The sequence below is a fragment of the Pinus tabuliformis genome, chromosome X (assembly GCF_031772625.1).
Source record: "Pinus tabuliformis cultivar Carrire ecotype Pingquan chromosome X, CPIR1, whole genome shotgun sequence".
NCBI classification, from domain to species: Eukaryota; Viridiplantae; Streptophyta; class Pinopsida; order Pinales; family Pinaceae; genus Pinus; species Pinus tabuliformis.
The window spans coordinates 84,368,939-84,386,133 of NC_142308.1; positions in this window are offsets into that span (position 1 = coordinate 84,368,939).

Here is a 17,195-nt window from a genome sequence, read left to right on the forward strand (position 1 = left end):
AAAGTTTGTCATTCTGCAAGCTATAAATGTTGGTAGTTGCTACTCTACTATTGTGTAGTATGTATATAGTCGTATTTCTTATTTTCATTTCGAAACAGCAAGGTAATTTTCTATTACTTGGGTTTGAGGGGATTCTGGAAACCCTTTTGTCAAATTCGTTCGGAGGTATTTATATGAATGGTTTACCTGCTTTGACAATGCAAGTAATCTTCTATTTGTTTTCCCGTAACAGAAACATTATTATTGTTTTTCTTTATGAATTACTTTCCAGTGCTAGGATTGTCTGTTATCTTTAAATTAATTTCTTTGATAACTCAAGACCTTGCTAAATTCTGGGGTTTATGCATGTTTTAATGATTGTTTCACTATCACAAGGCTTTCATTGTGTCTTGCAATGGAATGAAATATAGCAGGCCATACTTTCTTCTAATTATTTATGGTGATTTGTCACTATTGTTCCACTATTTGATTGTTCTTTCTTGAAGTTGTGGTATATTTGTTTCTCCTCTGTTTTTAACTACAATAGTTCTCTGTTATGCTTGCTTCTAGAATCATTTTGGTAGAATGAAATTACTTGTATATTAATTAATTTCTTTTCTTTAGTGAGGGACAATATCCCAAACTGTTTTGGTTCTATTTGTAACATTTCTTAACTAAACTATCAAACTAGTTAATATTCTATTTCTTTAAGGCAGAAGTTATACAAGTAAATAATACCTTCTATAATTTAAGAGAAGTTATTCAGATTTACTTATCTGTCCTCGCCCTTCAAGATTTATTGAATTAGATTCTTCTGATTATTTTCCTCCCAACCTTGAGACTAACATTGCTCCGCCTGAGGTCACTCCCCGAGCTCAGGGTATTCTCTCCAAGACTTTCTGCTCTTGAATGTAGCAGTTATATAGTCTTAACCAGACATAGCCAAGGTAGCGCACTGTCTGTCCCTATAGCACAGTCCATCTCACAGTTTTCCTCCTTTCGTCCAGGTTTCAGATGCCCCCCATCCTCTTGATTCTTGGAATAAATCTTCCTTCTGGAAGTAGTTAGGGCCAAGGTAACTACCCAGCCTAACTGTTTGAGAATAAACTGTCTGAGAATAAACTGTCTTCCTTAGATGACCTATTCTCACTTAAAATAAACCAATTAATTATTGCCAAGATTCCAACAATTCACTTTTATAAAATTAAGACAAAATTACTATTTATATCAAAGTTAACCAATATTCAGTTTGTCCAAAAAAATACAGTAAAATAAATATTTAAACATATATGGGGGACATCACATATAATGTGTTCCTAGGAAGGTTAGAAGGTATTTTATATATCATGTAGCCTAATGCATTGAATGTGCAGGGCATATATCGACCACTTTATTTTAATGGAGAGGTTTCAAATATTTAATTAATTAATTATAATTATTAGGTGGATAGAGTGATTTAATCTTGACTAAATATTCTAAACTATTATTAGTAATATTAACAAATCAAAAGTTGAGATTTATCTCAAAGTAATTATGATGTTTCTTCTTTTTTAATTAAACTATTAATTTTTAAAAAGTTCATATGAAAAATATAAAATGAGTTATGGTTTTTTGCGCATGAGGTATTGATAATCCGTAGTAATGTAACAAAGATTATTTACAGGTTAAGAATATCCATGATAAAGTGGGGTGAATATCAAGATTTAAAAATTGTGCTACATGTTTTTTAAATGTATATATGTTTAATTTATGTATATATGTTTAATTTATGTATTAATTATTTTTAGAATTAATATTAGTTTAAAATAAAATTATCATTTATTTAATTTTTATATTTTTTCAAAAATTTTGGTAGAGTGACATGAAATAAATGTTTTGATGTGTATCATGAATTTATGTTTATGTATATTTATTAGCCATTTAATTTATATAATTGCACTAATTAATATAGTTGTGTTAAGAGATTTACTATTATGTCTTATTCATTTCATTTTTTTTTCAAATGAAGATAATGATTAACAAAAATAAAAAATTAATTAAAATTATTAATTGATTGAGATTGGAACTGACTAGGCCAGATATTATGAAGGGAAAGGATAACGAAGAATGAGTCTGTTTACCTAACTTCCTCAAAAAGGAATAGAGGAGAATGAGTCGTACTATACGCAGTTTTCAAATGGAAGGGCCTGCGCCAGACATTGTGAAAGAGGGTATGACGAAGCATGAGTTTGTTTTCGTAACTTAGAGACAGTCAAGTCAAGTCAAGTGATCTATTCCCGTGGGATCTTGGGTCAATCTTCTTCAAAATTATTTGGATGTTAGGGACAAGGAACCATAGCCCCATAACGAAGGAATATGCATTTTGATTATTAGCAAACACGACAGATCCACCACGTTGGTATAAAGAGCGTAGCCGTCAACAAAACAAAAACAAAACTTAGCGCGAAGAAAATCTCAGTTCAATTTTTAGAATCCCTCCACGCCCATTTTTAACTGTAATGTTGGTTATACAAGACCATTCATACTCCCGAGATTTGTATCTCTGGTGTGGATTTTTGTAATTTTGAATATGATATCTTTTCACACATAAAAGTTGGTAGGAGATTCATAAATGCTTTGGCAATGCAATTGGAGCAATTAGACGAAGGCAAAGTCCACCATTGACATCGCTGTTTGTGTAGTGGATAACTGACACTTTCATTGCTTCCCTGGCCGTGGGATGGACTCGCTGCACAACGGATAATTGATGCTTCCCCATTTGTCAATAACATTCGTCTGCTTGGACTAATGCGCTTCACTTCGAAAGGGACGCACAAACGGAAAATCGATGCTTCCATTGACTCTGAAAGGGATGCACAAACGGTAAATTGCAGTGTTTTGTTAATTGTAATTATGGTGTGTGGAAAATTCATTGTTACTCATGGACAATAAAAATATGAGAAAAGGACGCATAAACCCTAAATTTCAGTGTTTTGTTAATTATAATTATGGTACTGGGATGTTCAATCATACCAATGGACAATAACAATGTGAGAAGATTGTTTAGAAGTATATAGTTATATTTTAAAAATGTGAGAAGATTGTTTAGAAGTCCTAAATTGCAGTGTTTTGTTAAAAATATGAAAAAAGGAAGTACAAACCCTAAGTTTTGTTAACTATAATTATGGTACCCTGGAAATTCAATCTTACCACTGTACAATAAAAATGTGAGAAGATTGTTTAGAAGTATATAGTTATATTTTAAAAATATGAGAATAATCTTTAGAGGTATATAGATATATTTTAAAAGTATTTATGTTTGTGATAAAATAGTTCAATATATTTTTTAGAAAATGTAAATATTGAAAATGGTGTTACTTTCTTATTTATTTAGTTATTTGTTATTTGAATTGATAATTATTTTAATTTATTATTAATATATTTTTTACTAATTTTATATTCATTTTAAATAAAATTATATAACTTTTTATTCTAATTTAATTTATTCCTTAAAATTCATTTTATTTTCATGCCCTTAAATTAAATTTTGTAATAAATAAGTAAGTGAATCTATATTTTTTTTTTTAACTATCTAACTACTTTTCATATATATTAAATAAAAATTTATGATTTAACATAATTTTCACTTAATTATTAATGAGTTTATCCCATTGTATTGGTTTGTTTGTAAAGTTATTTAATTTTACTATTAAAATTTTAAACTGGTTAAATAACAATATTTATTAGTTTTCATTTTGTTATTATTTGTTCTTGGTAAGGAAGGACTCCAATAATCAATTTTGTTTGTTGATCGGTATTAATTTAATATTGACTAATGCAATATATAATGTTTAGCTTCAAAAAATACATATTTAGTTTTCAATATTATTTAAAAACTATTTTTCAAATATTTAATTGAATCATAACTTGAAAGTCTTATTGTAGCTATTGCACAAAATAATGCATGTTTATAATTGTTTTCCATATTTTCTGTCATAATATATAAATATAGTTGCAATATTCATGCATCATTTTTAGATATTTGTGTAGTGATTTTTTATCCTTAAACTTGGAAGGAAAAAAATATAGATTTACCATCAATTACTTCCAAACATAATTTAAGCAATTTTTTGCATAAAAAATGGAAAAAATTAATATATTTACCGTTAATTACTTCCAAACATAATTTAAACAAGTTTTTTCATAAGAAATGGATAAGAACAAGTGTTCTAGGTAGTGTAATCTGCAATGATAATTATTACGGAATAAGACTTAAACCAATCATATTATAGATAAATAATTTAAATATTAATAAAATTCAATCCATAATATTAAACTATAGAGAAGCTACAAATTTTTTTAGTTAGAGGAAAAGTAATACATGGTTAAAAAAACCTAATGCATAATATGAAGAGTGTGGAAGGTATAATCATTTCTCTTCTTTGAGCTACACTTATTTTTAAATTGATGTTGTTGAATGTGCATAGTTCTTAAAGCTGCAATGATAATCATTACACAGTAAGAGTTAAACCAATCATATTATAGATAAATAAATTAAATATTAATAAAATTCAATCCATAATATTAAACTATAAAAAAGCTAAATTTTTTTGGTCAAAAGAAAAGTAATACCTGGTTTAAAAAAACTGATGCATAATATGAAGAGCTGGTTTAAAAAAATATAATGCATAATATGAAGAGTGTGGAAGGTATAATAATCTCCCTTCTTTGAGCTACACTTATTTTAAATTGATGTCGTTGAATGTAGCTAGTTCTTAATTGAAGTTCAGGTTTTGACTATTTCTTCAACGAAGTGTGTGGAGATGCGTTTATTAAAGCATAACCATTTAAGAAAGTTGTTTTAACAATGTTAATTAATAATTTTTTAAAGTTTTTTAAACTATAAATATAAAATAGATTTAAAATGAATTAGTAATATTTTTTTATTTTACTATTTAATATTAGCACAATCACATTAATAAATATGGTGGATATATATATATATATATATATATATATATATATATATATATATATATATATATAAATAAAAGAATACATTAAACACATGCAAAATCACATTAGTAAATAAAGTTGATATATTATGATTGGCATATATATATATATATATTAATATCAATATTAATAATATTAAGATTATTTATTATAACTTTATCATTAAACCAAAAAGAGGAACCTAAAAATTCACATGAAACATGGCTACGAGTAAACATCTAGGGGTCCATTTTATCATTAAACCCAAAAGAGGAACCTAAAAATTCACATGACACGTGGCTACGAATAAACATCTAGGGGTCTACGACCTATCCTCCTCTATGTAAACCAGGTCAGAACTAAGAGGATTTGAACCTTGGATCTCTTAGGACTCAAATTACTTTGATCTCCAATTGAACTACCACTTGGGACATATTATAAAACCAACATTAAACTCTCATATTAAACCCAATATTGTAAACCCTAGTAGTAAAACCAATATTATAGACTCAATATTAAACTCAATATTATAAACGTTAATATTATAAACCCTAGTATTAATCACAATATTATAAACTCAATATTAAACCCAATATTACAAACCCTAGTATTAAACATAATATTATAAACCATAATATTAAGAAATCAAATATTATAAATCATAATATTAGACCTAATATGATAAACTCAATATTAAACCCTAATATTGGATCAAATATTATAAACCAACATTATAAACCATAATATTTAACCCAATATTATCCCTTATATTAAATCCTAATTTTATAATGTTGCAATGTGACATTGAATAAATTGCAATATTATGTAATATTATGACAATGCTTGTCACATTGTTATGATAACCACGGTAGAATTGTCTCTTTTGTGACTTTTATATTGGACCCGTGACTGAAAATCCAAGTAGGACAAGTAATATATTACAACAATGTAAATATTTATTTTGAATAATAGAAATAAAATTGTTTTGTATTATTGTTCTAGGCAATATATTAAAGGCTATCATGTGAAGAGATTAGAATATAAACTATGAGGAAAATAGTTGGAATTAGTTATGCTCAAGGAGGGGACAAAACAAAAAAGAAAAAATTCTTCATTTTTTCATACAATAGGAACTACTGGCTGTGCAGACAACTAAGAAAAATATACATGACTAGAGATAAATGTCATGGGTGGAAGTTGTTTTTAGAAATGGACCATGGGAGATAAAGACGATAAAGATAAATAAAAAGACTAGTGGGAGAAATACACTAAAACTAAACCTAAAATTAGCAGGATGATGCTAGGGTTAAGTAGGTAAAACAGAAGAGGAAATTCAAAGTAGTTTTCCTAGCAGGCAGGAATAGAGACGAGGGGGACTACCGAGAAACATAGTTTAGGGTTGGCAGGAACGAGACAACCTTCAATCTATTTTCAAGAATCCTTCGATAAATATATAAATGTCTAGCAAAATATATGTTAATATATTACTTTTGTAGTTTTTAGTTATGAATGAAATAAGTAGGATTTCATTTATCTATATTTTCCTAAGTGTATTAAGGATGGTGAATGAATAAACCTTACTAATGTTCTGTTAATAAAATGTATATGTATATATGTATAACTATGTTTTTTCTATTGCAGGAAAGCTGACAACTAAAGAATATAAGATTAAAATTAAGGGTTTCTATGATGGTACCAAGTATCACTCTACTGTGGGAAATTGGGAAAGAGACCCTACCTAGGTACTAGCTCTGGTATCCATGATATAGGTGGATATGGAAAGTAAACTTGAGAGAATTAACCCATGTAAATAATTACACATGCAACAAGAGAGACAAAAATAGGAAACAATCTATCTTACACAATAATATTCATTTATATCAAAAATGATTTTTTTGCAAATTGTGAGAGAAAGTGTTATGTATATATATATATATATATATATATATATAAGTTGTTTCCACATTAGCAAGTCACATGACAAAGATGAAGAAATGAGACCCCATTAATTACCCATGCAATGTGCAGTCGTTGGAAAGTTATTAAGATGGTCGTAAAGAAGAACTTAGATGGACTCCCATGATAAGAGTTCAGTAAGGCTTCAGTCCTACTAGAGTATATATATCTATATATATATATATATATATATATATATATATATATTCACTAAAGCATGCATTTATAACCATACATAACTGAAGTGCATATTTTAAACTAGCAAAGAATATTCACACATGTATAAGATGTGAAAGGAACAATACTAGAAACAACATGCACATGACTACAAAAGAAAATAAATATAAAATTATATTTCTTGAAATGAAGTAGGAAATATTACAACCTGGCCATGCCACTTTCAGCTGAAATACAAAGTATAGTATATGGAAGACTCAGGTTAATAAAAAAGGCGAAAACATTAAATACAATCAAAATTACACAAGGATATAATTATAGTAACCAACTTTTTTTCCCAAATATACTATTGTATACCTCAAAGAAAATTACACAATGGATGTTTTTCCTGTCCAGTCAAGAACTTTTACTCAATACCCTAATTATAAATTACTTCACATAGACTGCAATTAAAATATGAAGCCAAACATGGCTAGAGATATTGTAAAAGAGTGATTGTAGATGAATACCTATCAGGGTTGAGGTGAAATAAATAACCTTCGATGAAAATTAGCCTTGAATTTCCTTTGAGAAAAAACTCAAATGTGGATGAGAATTAACCTATGTATAGGAAGCAAGACGCCCTTTGTGTGATTTCATATTATCCATTAAATCTTTCTAAGAATACCATAAACATAATTTCATTATCATTGATATATTACCTTCGAGGATGTAAGATCCCAAACAACAAGATTTTCAATATATTTGGTATAATATAGTGTTTTAATTAAAGTTTTCTTTACTAAAAACATGAAACACAAAGGGATAAAAAAAAGTTGCAACTAATTAGATTAATAATTGTAAAAATGATACATACCCATACAAATAATACTGACGCCCCTGCCAATTGAATGCACGATTACTCATCAAAACACTAATATAAGACATTGAATCACACTTGTGAATATTTGGTAGATCCACTAGACAAATTCATCGCGAGGTTTTCATCTCGGGATCAAATTGGAACTGGCCATGCCAAGTTCTCAACAAAACAAAATAAGATAGACAAACTCAGGATGACCAAACATCTTGCTTCTCTGGCATTTATAGGCTTGATAGAATCTCTAGAAGCCTTTATTTTATTATTTTCCCCTAAAAATGAACCCAAATACCATGGGAAAATACCACGACAAATACCATGGTCAAATACTATCCATCTTGATCATATTAAAAAAGGAATATTACAAATCTTCTCAACCTGAGATTGCTTTCCCTCAAGCAATTCATAATTATCTATTAGTATGGTTGTCTGAAGAAGTTGAGTACCAATACTAGGGTCCCATATGAACCACTGAATCATCATAATATGTGACTATATCACCCAGTCAGGGATAAATTTCTCAATTCCTAGTTCTCAGACCAACCTCCGAGTCCACTACCCATGAATAGATCTACTAGTATGTGAAGTTCCACATGGATCCCAATCTAAACACTGACTCAACTTGCCATCAAAAGATCCTCCTAGATTCTTATGCCACCATAACCTAACTTCATAAGCTACATGTCATGGCTCTAACTGTATTATGTCCCCAGCTAAGAATTTCCTCCCAGGAATCATCTCATCAATTAGGTACCAACTCATAATTTCTTATCTGTACATACAAGAAAAAATCCCACCATGTTGATGTTCTGTTATTTTGATTCTAATCAGGATTCTCCTAGGTTGTCTAATTGTTACTTTATCTTGTCCCACCTATAAAATCCATCTAGAGGGCTCCCATAAGATCCATTTGGATAAAAATTTCCCTTTTCCCCAAATATACATAGGTGCATTGATAGAGTTGTAATCCTTGTTGATGTATCCTTGAAGAGGGTTTCTCTGCGACTCCCAATTATATCCCACTTCTTGCCTTGTGAAGGACACAAGCCATTCCTCAATGCTAGAAAACTTAGCTGCTGACTCGACACAAACCCCTATGAGTTCCTCAATTTTCCTCTTCTCTAGTAAGACCATGCCTTAGACAATCCATATTTTATTCTTCAACAACATAAGTGCTTCATTGAAATGCTTATTATTTCTTCGAAAGTCCTCTACTAGAAATTTCGGTGCTCTGTTGAATGTCTCCATATCTATCTGTACTAGATGCCCAACTATCACGACTCCAATTTAAGCCTTTGGTTGTCCTTCTAGAAATGGTTCTTCTTGCACACCATGCTCACTATGTTGGTTTATTACTGACTCTCACTCAAGTCTCCCTAAATTTCTTTTCCGTAACCTTCTCCACCTCTGGAGACAATCTACTATTCGTCCTCTTTATTTTTCGAAAATGGATGTGTTGGTGGACTGCTCTCTACATTTGATTGCTCATATTCTTCATGCACGTCCTCCTAAAAAACTATGGACTTAGTTTTAGAGGAGTCTACCTCATCAGCACCAATGGGAAGAATTTCCTCCTTCCCTTCTAAGTGCTAGCCATGCTTGCAAATTATTATCAGCTTATCCTATAAGTCTTGTCAAATAACTTTGTGTTCTTGCTCACCATATTTACCTGACTGCTCAGATTATTCATGGGTACTCTCTCGAAAATCAATGAACCCAAGTGTGGAAGAATCCCCATAATTAGAAGGAGTATCTTCCTATTTGGCCCATGTTTCTTCCCTCCTATCACCTAGGAATGAATGGTTATATTCCCAAGGTCCCTTGCAGATAAAGCATAGTCCTTTCAATCTTAGCTCATTCATGCTACTGGTTTTACTCCTTTTGTTCTTGCCTCTCCATTAATCCTTGTTAGTTCCTTCTTAGTCAACTCCCTCCCGAGTAATTTTATGTTTCTTCTAACCAAATTATCAACTAGATCATAGGCAGTTGGTGATACAATTAGCTTCTTTCTCTAAATGGAAAAAAAAATTGGATCTTAGTGTTTGTCAGATGTTAACATCTCCCTATAAGAATAGGGACAAATTTTTCATTCTTGTTTTTACATTGTCTTGTTTGTGGCAATCCATAACCTGCTATGCCGAAGTAAACATTTCTTCCTTATAGGCCTTTAATAGTTTCACATGTTCTTCCAGTCCCTCAATTCACTTCCGATGTCTCTCATGCTTTCATTTTTCCTTTCTCTATCTATTCTATGTAGTTGGATAATGTTTTTGCAGCTTTATTGTGAATTTCCCTTATTCCTTTCCGGTGGGATACTAAAGGAATGGTCCCTCATTAAAGGCAAGTTGTTGTACCTCGCCACCTCTAAACATCTACAGTCATGAAAAACTCTCGTGCCTCGATCACATGTAAAAGCAACTTTGTTTGTGTAACTGTTGAAGTCGTGGCCCTATCTTCGGTCTGCGTTATCACTGAAAAAGTTTCAGGTGGGGGCTTCACAGCATTTTTTTTGTGCTTCATTACTCTTCTTCGTAAGCGTCATACCTGTTTTCTCAATTTAATGATTTCCAATTTCAACTGCATGTTTTCTCTGAATTGTGACTGATATATTTCCTTAAGAGGGGGTCTCCTTTTTGTGCATTTCTCGATGAATTCCTGTTTTATAGCAACTTCTTCCATAGGTCTCACAGCTAGTCCAGGGCTTGGTGGGTTGACGTTGACAAAGCCATCAACTGGTTCTTGTTTTACTCTGATTTCTTCCATTTATTCCTCAACTCAAGGAAGAAATGCGCCATCTCCTTCTTCAAGTCTCAGGATCTCTACATCTTCCCTCTGTGGCTCTAGATTCAATGCAGGGTCTTGTGGGGTAGTGTCTTTGACACCCTCTTCTTGTGGTTTCTCTACTGCCTGACCATCCTCTTCCATCTGCTCAGGAATGGTTTCTAGCCCTTGCGGGTTAGTCTTATCAGCAACATCCTCTTCCATCTGCTCAAGAATGGTTTCTAGCCCTTGCGGGTTAGTCTTATCAGCAACATCCTCTTCCAATGGTTATGTAGAAGTATTACTAGCCATATCTTCTTCATTTTTTCCTTTGGTTGGCACTGGTTCTTGTGTGGCAGTGCAGACCACCAACCCTTCAATTTTCTCAAGTCTTTCACCAGCTGCCGCTGGTTTTTTAGGAACAGTGTCGATAATGGTTCCTCTAAGTGTCCCAAAAAAAATTAGGATTGGGGGAGAAGATTTTTCTTGCTCCATGCATCTAGGGGAATGAAATTTTCCTTGGCCCTTTTGGCAAAGATGCAAGAAAAGGAGAGTGAGGAATAATTTCATCAATTTCCATTCTTCCAATGCCTGCTAACGCAGGTCCTCCTTCTTCTTCTTCTGTGTTCACCGGCTATTCTATGCTCCCTTTTTCTACTTCTACCTGTGCTTATTCCAAGTTGTCCTTCTAGACAATAACCGACACTGGTTCATGTAGAGCAGCACCGACTGCGGTCCTTGTTTCTTCCAAATGTTCCACATTCATTTGAGCAGATGGTTTTGGTTCTTGCGTGGCATCACGACCTACACTTCCATCCACAGGTTCTTCAACTACTTGGATAGGTGTTGTTGGTTCTTATGTGTGAGCACCACCTACATTTCCAACCAAAGACTCTTCAATTGCTTAGACAGGTGATGTTGGTTCTTGTGTGTCAGCACCACTAACACAAGAAGTTATCTAAGTTATTAAACAAGTCGTATGCGGCAAGTTCAGTAGGCTTTACGATGTCTGATGGATCAAGGGCAATCAAAGAATATTGTTCTAAGAAACTTGGTAGAAAACCAAGGGACCCACTTAATATTCATATCATGGGTAAATTATCAGATATAATGCTGGGGAAATTTATACCTGTCAAATACGGGGATCCTAGGAACTTGATTCTGACAGTACATATTAATGGGTTAGATATCCCCAATGTACTAGTATATTTGGGGGCTGTGGTTAATGTTATAAGCTCTACAACCGTCATTACCTTGGTTCTGCGAAACCTTAAACAAACTCCCACCATCCTAGAATTGGTAGGTCGGTCTACTATAAACTGGTAGGGAAGCTGGAATATATCACTATTTCGGTAGACTCATGGTAGTACGCCATTGACCTTTTGGTTTTACATACCCAATCCCCATGTGGTGGGCATCCTTTTCTTTTAGGAAGACCTTGGCTTGCAAACATAGATGCTTACATTAGGTGTCGGTCTTAGAACATGGTAATATCCAATGGGGAAGTTACAAAAAATCTTATCCTTTACCTCCCCGCAGAACCAAGTTCTTAAAATAAACCTAGATTTACCTCGAAATAGAAGCATATACCTACCATAAAGCCAAAATATGATAATGGAGAAGTTAGACCCATCCTTAACATTAGCGAGGCTCTTTGTTTTAAGGATGAAACGAAGGAAGATGCCATTAGCACCTTTCTCAGTAGTCCTGACTCTGTTTCTGATTCAACCTATAAGCTATTAGAAACTGTGATGAGTTGCAATGTTCAGGAAGATATTGAGCTAGAAACATAAGTAGAAAACATTCCTGAAATTGTACCTCATAATAGTGTTCCTGTAGAAATTGAACCAAGGAAAACATTGAATATTAATCCTGACCTTTCACACCCTCAATCCGAACAACTGTTGAAATTCCTTTGGGAGCATAAAGAAGCCTTTTCTTGGGAGTATACACTTATAAAAGGAATCCATAATGATTTATGTATTCATCATATATACATTAAATAGGAATGTCGACCTATTAGGTAGCCACAAATAAGAATGAATATTGCCATAAAAAACATTGTCAAAGATGAATTACAGAAGCTATTACATGTGGGTTTTATTTATCTGATATTGGACAGTTAATGGGTTTCCCCGCTGGTCATTGTTCCTAAGAAGAATGGAAAGTGGCAGATTTGCGTTGATTACAGGGAACTAAACAAAGAAACTCAGAAAGACCATTTTCCCTTACCCTTTATTGACCAAATTCTTGATACATTAGACGAGAAGGAGTTGTTCTCCTTTCTGGACGGGTTTAGTGGATATAATTAGATACTAATAGCTCCTGAGGATCGGGACAAAACTACCTTCACATGCCCTTGGGGAACATTTTCCTACTGAGTCCTTCCATTTGGATTTTGTAACTCACCTAGTACCTTCCAAAGGGAAATATTAGGAATTTTCTATGGTCTAGTTAATGATAGTGTTGAGATTTACATGGACGACTTCACCCCATATGGGGATTTCTTTATAGAAGGTTTGAAAAAAATAGAGAAAGTACTTGAAAGATGCAAGAAAACACATGTTTTTCTTAGTACAGTCAAATGTCATATGTGATGAAAGAAGGAATAGTGTTGGGACACTTGCTTTCAGCTGCAATAATTTGGGTAATATTAAAATTTCCTACACCTAAGAAACTGACACAAGTACACAACTTTATTGGTTATGCTGGCTATTATAGGTGTTTCATAGAATTTTTTTCTAAAATAGCATTCCCACTTTTTCAATTACTACCTAAGGATGCATAATTTGTGTGGACAGGTGAATGTGAAGCAACTTTTGTAGAAATCAAAGAACTAGTCTACAAGGCTCTGATATTATGTGGTCCAGGCTGACAACTCTCATTTCATATATCTACTGATGCTTCTCAAACAATAGTAGGGGCGATTTTTGCGCAACAGGCCGACAAGAAACCATACGCAATTTACTATGTCAGCAATAATTTGACCCGTGCTAAATTAAACTATATGGTAACTAAAAAGGAGTTCTTGGCTTTCATTTATGCTATTAATAAATTTTGGCATTATATCATAGGGTATCCTACTTTCGTGCACACTGATCATACAACTATTAGGTATCTGATGAACAAACCAATAACCCCTAGTCGTGTTACACAATGGTTACTGTTAATTCAATAATTTCATATTACCATTGTATATAAACCAGGGAAAGATAATGTAGTTGTAGATTTCCTGTCTAGGATGGATTCTAGTGATGAAGGTACACCTGTAGAGGATACTTTTCTAGATGATCTTTTTGCAATTTCTACTCACACTCCATGGTATATATTGTTAACGATCTTGCTACAGAAAAGGTTCCTAAAAACTTGCTTTACAGAGAACAGTGAAGGATTATCCATCATAGTGCTTGTTATTCATGGATAGGGGGATATCTCTTTTACACAGGATCTGACTAGCAAATTTGGCACTGCATAAGTGCTGATCAAATCTATGATGTCCTGAAAGTTTCTCACGATGGCCCCCATGAGGGGCATTTTACAGATAAACGGACAAGTCATAAGGTGTTATAAATGGGATACTATTGGCCTTCTATTTTCATGATATAAGGAAATATGTCAAAGGGTGCGATAGTTTCCAGCAAATGGGTCAGCTTGGTCAGGCAGATGAAATGTCATTACAGACCCAACTAGCTCTTGAGCCCTTTGAAAAATGGGCTATTGATTTCATTGGGCCATTTAATCCACCTTCACAGCAGAAATTTCACATTTTGATTTGCATGGATTACGTGAAAAAGTGGGTAGAGGCCAAGGCTGTTGTGAAAGAAACATAATAGGTTGTCTCAGACTTTTTATTTGAAGAAATTATTGCATGGTACGGAGCTCCTAGAGAGATAGTTTCAGATGGAGGGGCACAATTTACATCACATCTGATAGTAGGACTTATGAAAAAGTATGGAATCAAGCATAGAGTAACATGTCCATATCACCCTTAGGAAAATGGTCAAGTCGAAAGAAAAAATAAGGTACTAGAGAATATTCATACAAATACTATAGTGAACCATCACTGGAATTGGGCTGAAAACCTTCTCGAGGCACTGTGGGCGTATAGAACAACATGGTGGAACACAACAATGTTTTCACCTTACGAGCTTGTCTATGGGAAATCCCCTTTGTTTCTAGTGGAATTCAAAATTAGGATGCTCAGGAGAGCCCTTGAATTAGGTCTAGATCTTTCAGAAGCCCAAAAACACCGACTGGAATAGTTGAGTGAGTTGGATGAAATGCGTTTGGTAGCTATCCAGAATACTTCTGCAATCTAGCAGTAGTGAACTAAATGGCACGATAAATTCATTAAGAAAAAGGTGTTTCAAAGAGGAGTTTGGGCATTTATCTATGATTCTCTGTTCAAGGATTTTAAGGGAAAACTTTGCTCCAGGTGGATGGGACCATATGAAGTTGACACAATGTTCGATAATGGGACTGTTAGACTTATAACAATTGATGAGGCACATACTCCTTTGATTGTGAATGAACATCGCCTCAGATTATATCACCGTCCAACTTCAAGGCATTCCTTTATTAAATATCTCTCTAATAACTCTGGTTTTGAAGTTATTAGTGCAGGGAATTCCTCCTCTGCACCCCGGATCTTAAAAAAATAAATTATATATATCTATATATATATATATATATATATATAATAAAATGTTGTTATTAATCTATCATTCTTTTTCTTGCAGGTATCTCACTGGTGTTGTTACTCCTCCGGTCTTGTTACTCTGATCATGGCAATTTTTTCTATGTACTTCATTGGTGTTGTTCCTCCTCCCGTGTTGTTACTCTGATCATGGAAATTATGTATAAGTACTTCACTTGTGTTGATACTCCTCCGATGTTGTTACTTTGATCGTGGTGATTTTGTCTAAGTACTTCATTGGTGTTGTTACTCTGATCCAAGTGGATATTGGTGGCCACCAGTGTATTCCACTTGGACCCTCACCATTGTTTCTCTCATTTTTTTAGTTTCCTTAATTGTAGCACAGTTTACTAGTTTTGATAGTTTTTCAAGTCCTGGACTTCCGGAGCCATTTTGAGGCCATAAACGACGTTTTTTGGAAAAAATTATCTGGTAGTTGTTGCAAACGTGTTGGTAGTTGTATTCCTCGAAGAGATCTTTCAACCAAGGTATCATACACATCAAATGAAGATAATATGACCAAGTTATGACCCTGGGAAGTTTGCTACCCAACTAACCCGAACGGGGCCGATAAACTCTTGGTGTTACATCTCCTAGGGTTAGGGTTTTGGTTATTTAGGGTTTTCACTTATTGTTCAATAATAAAAAGGCCCTTGAGCCTCATTGTAACTTAGTTCAGAGGCATGTAGCTGCCACATCTCTTCTTAGAGATAAACTACCATCGCTCGAGCTATCTTATTTCCATTATGTTTTTAAGCATCGTTCAATATTTTAATATTAATAAAATGAAGTGTTTTTTTGCTGCATATATGTGTTTATGATTATATCTGTAAGTTGTATTGTTCCCGTTTAAGTTCGGATCAGTGGTATCAGAGCGGTCTGCTCTTTCTTTGATTTTATTTGCATGTCGACAACGAGGTCAAGGTATAAGGAGTTAGGGCTCAATCTGGTTGAACCATTATAGGATCAGCCTCGCAAAATCGAACAACCTCCAATGGAGGAAGAAAAGAAAGATGAGGGGGCAGGCAATCCTTTCAAAATGTTATTCGAGGAAGCCCTCGAGTGAGAGAGGGACTTGATGATTGGTAACTTTGCCCAGATCCTTCGACAACTACCCATAGGCGATGCATCTTCATCCAACAGCCACTTTGGAGGCGCTACTCCTTTTAAGGTACAATTTAACTTCAGTATTCCCATATTTGAAGGCCTGCTAAATGAAAACGCCATAAATAAATGGTTAAATTTGTTGGAAGGATATTTTTTCGTTCATGACTTTTCCAATCGGGAAAAGATTAATTTTGCACTTCTCAAAGCCGCCCCACACGTCAAGGGCTGGTGGGAAACCTACTGTGAACAAAAGGATGAGAGTGAACCCTCGCCGTTTTCAGTTGCACCCACTTGGAATTATTTCCGAGAAGCCATCAAGGAACAGTATTGCCCAGTCGGGAGCTATGAAGATAAATACGTAAAGTGGACCATGCTATGACAGGGAAGTGACCAATATGTGCTAGAGCTCACAAATACTTTCCATACCCTTCGCACGAAGCTTGGTATCAAGGGTATTGAGCAGAATTTGGTGCTCAAGTACTGCGACTATCTACACAACTACATCTAGGATGAGATGGAGTTCCTGGACATATCCTTGCTTTGCATGGCGCATCGGTACACTGTAAAGATTGAGCAGAAGTTTAAACAGAAGAAGTCGGACTTTGGATCTACCCAGAACAACCCACTGAATCTACAAGCAAAGAACAACACCACGAAGATGAAGAGGGACATAAGAAAATGGTGTGA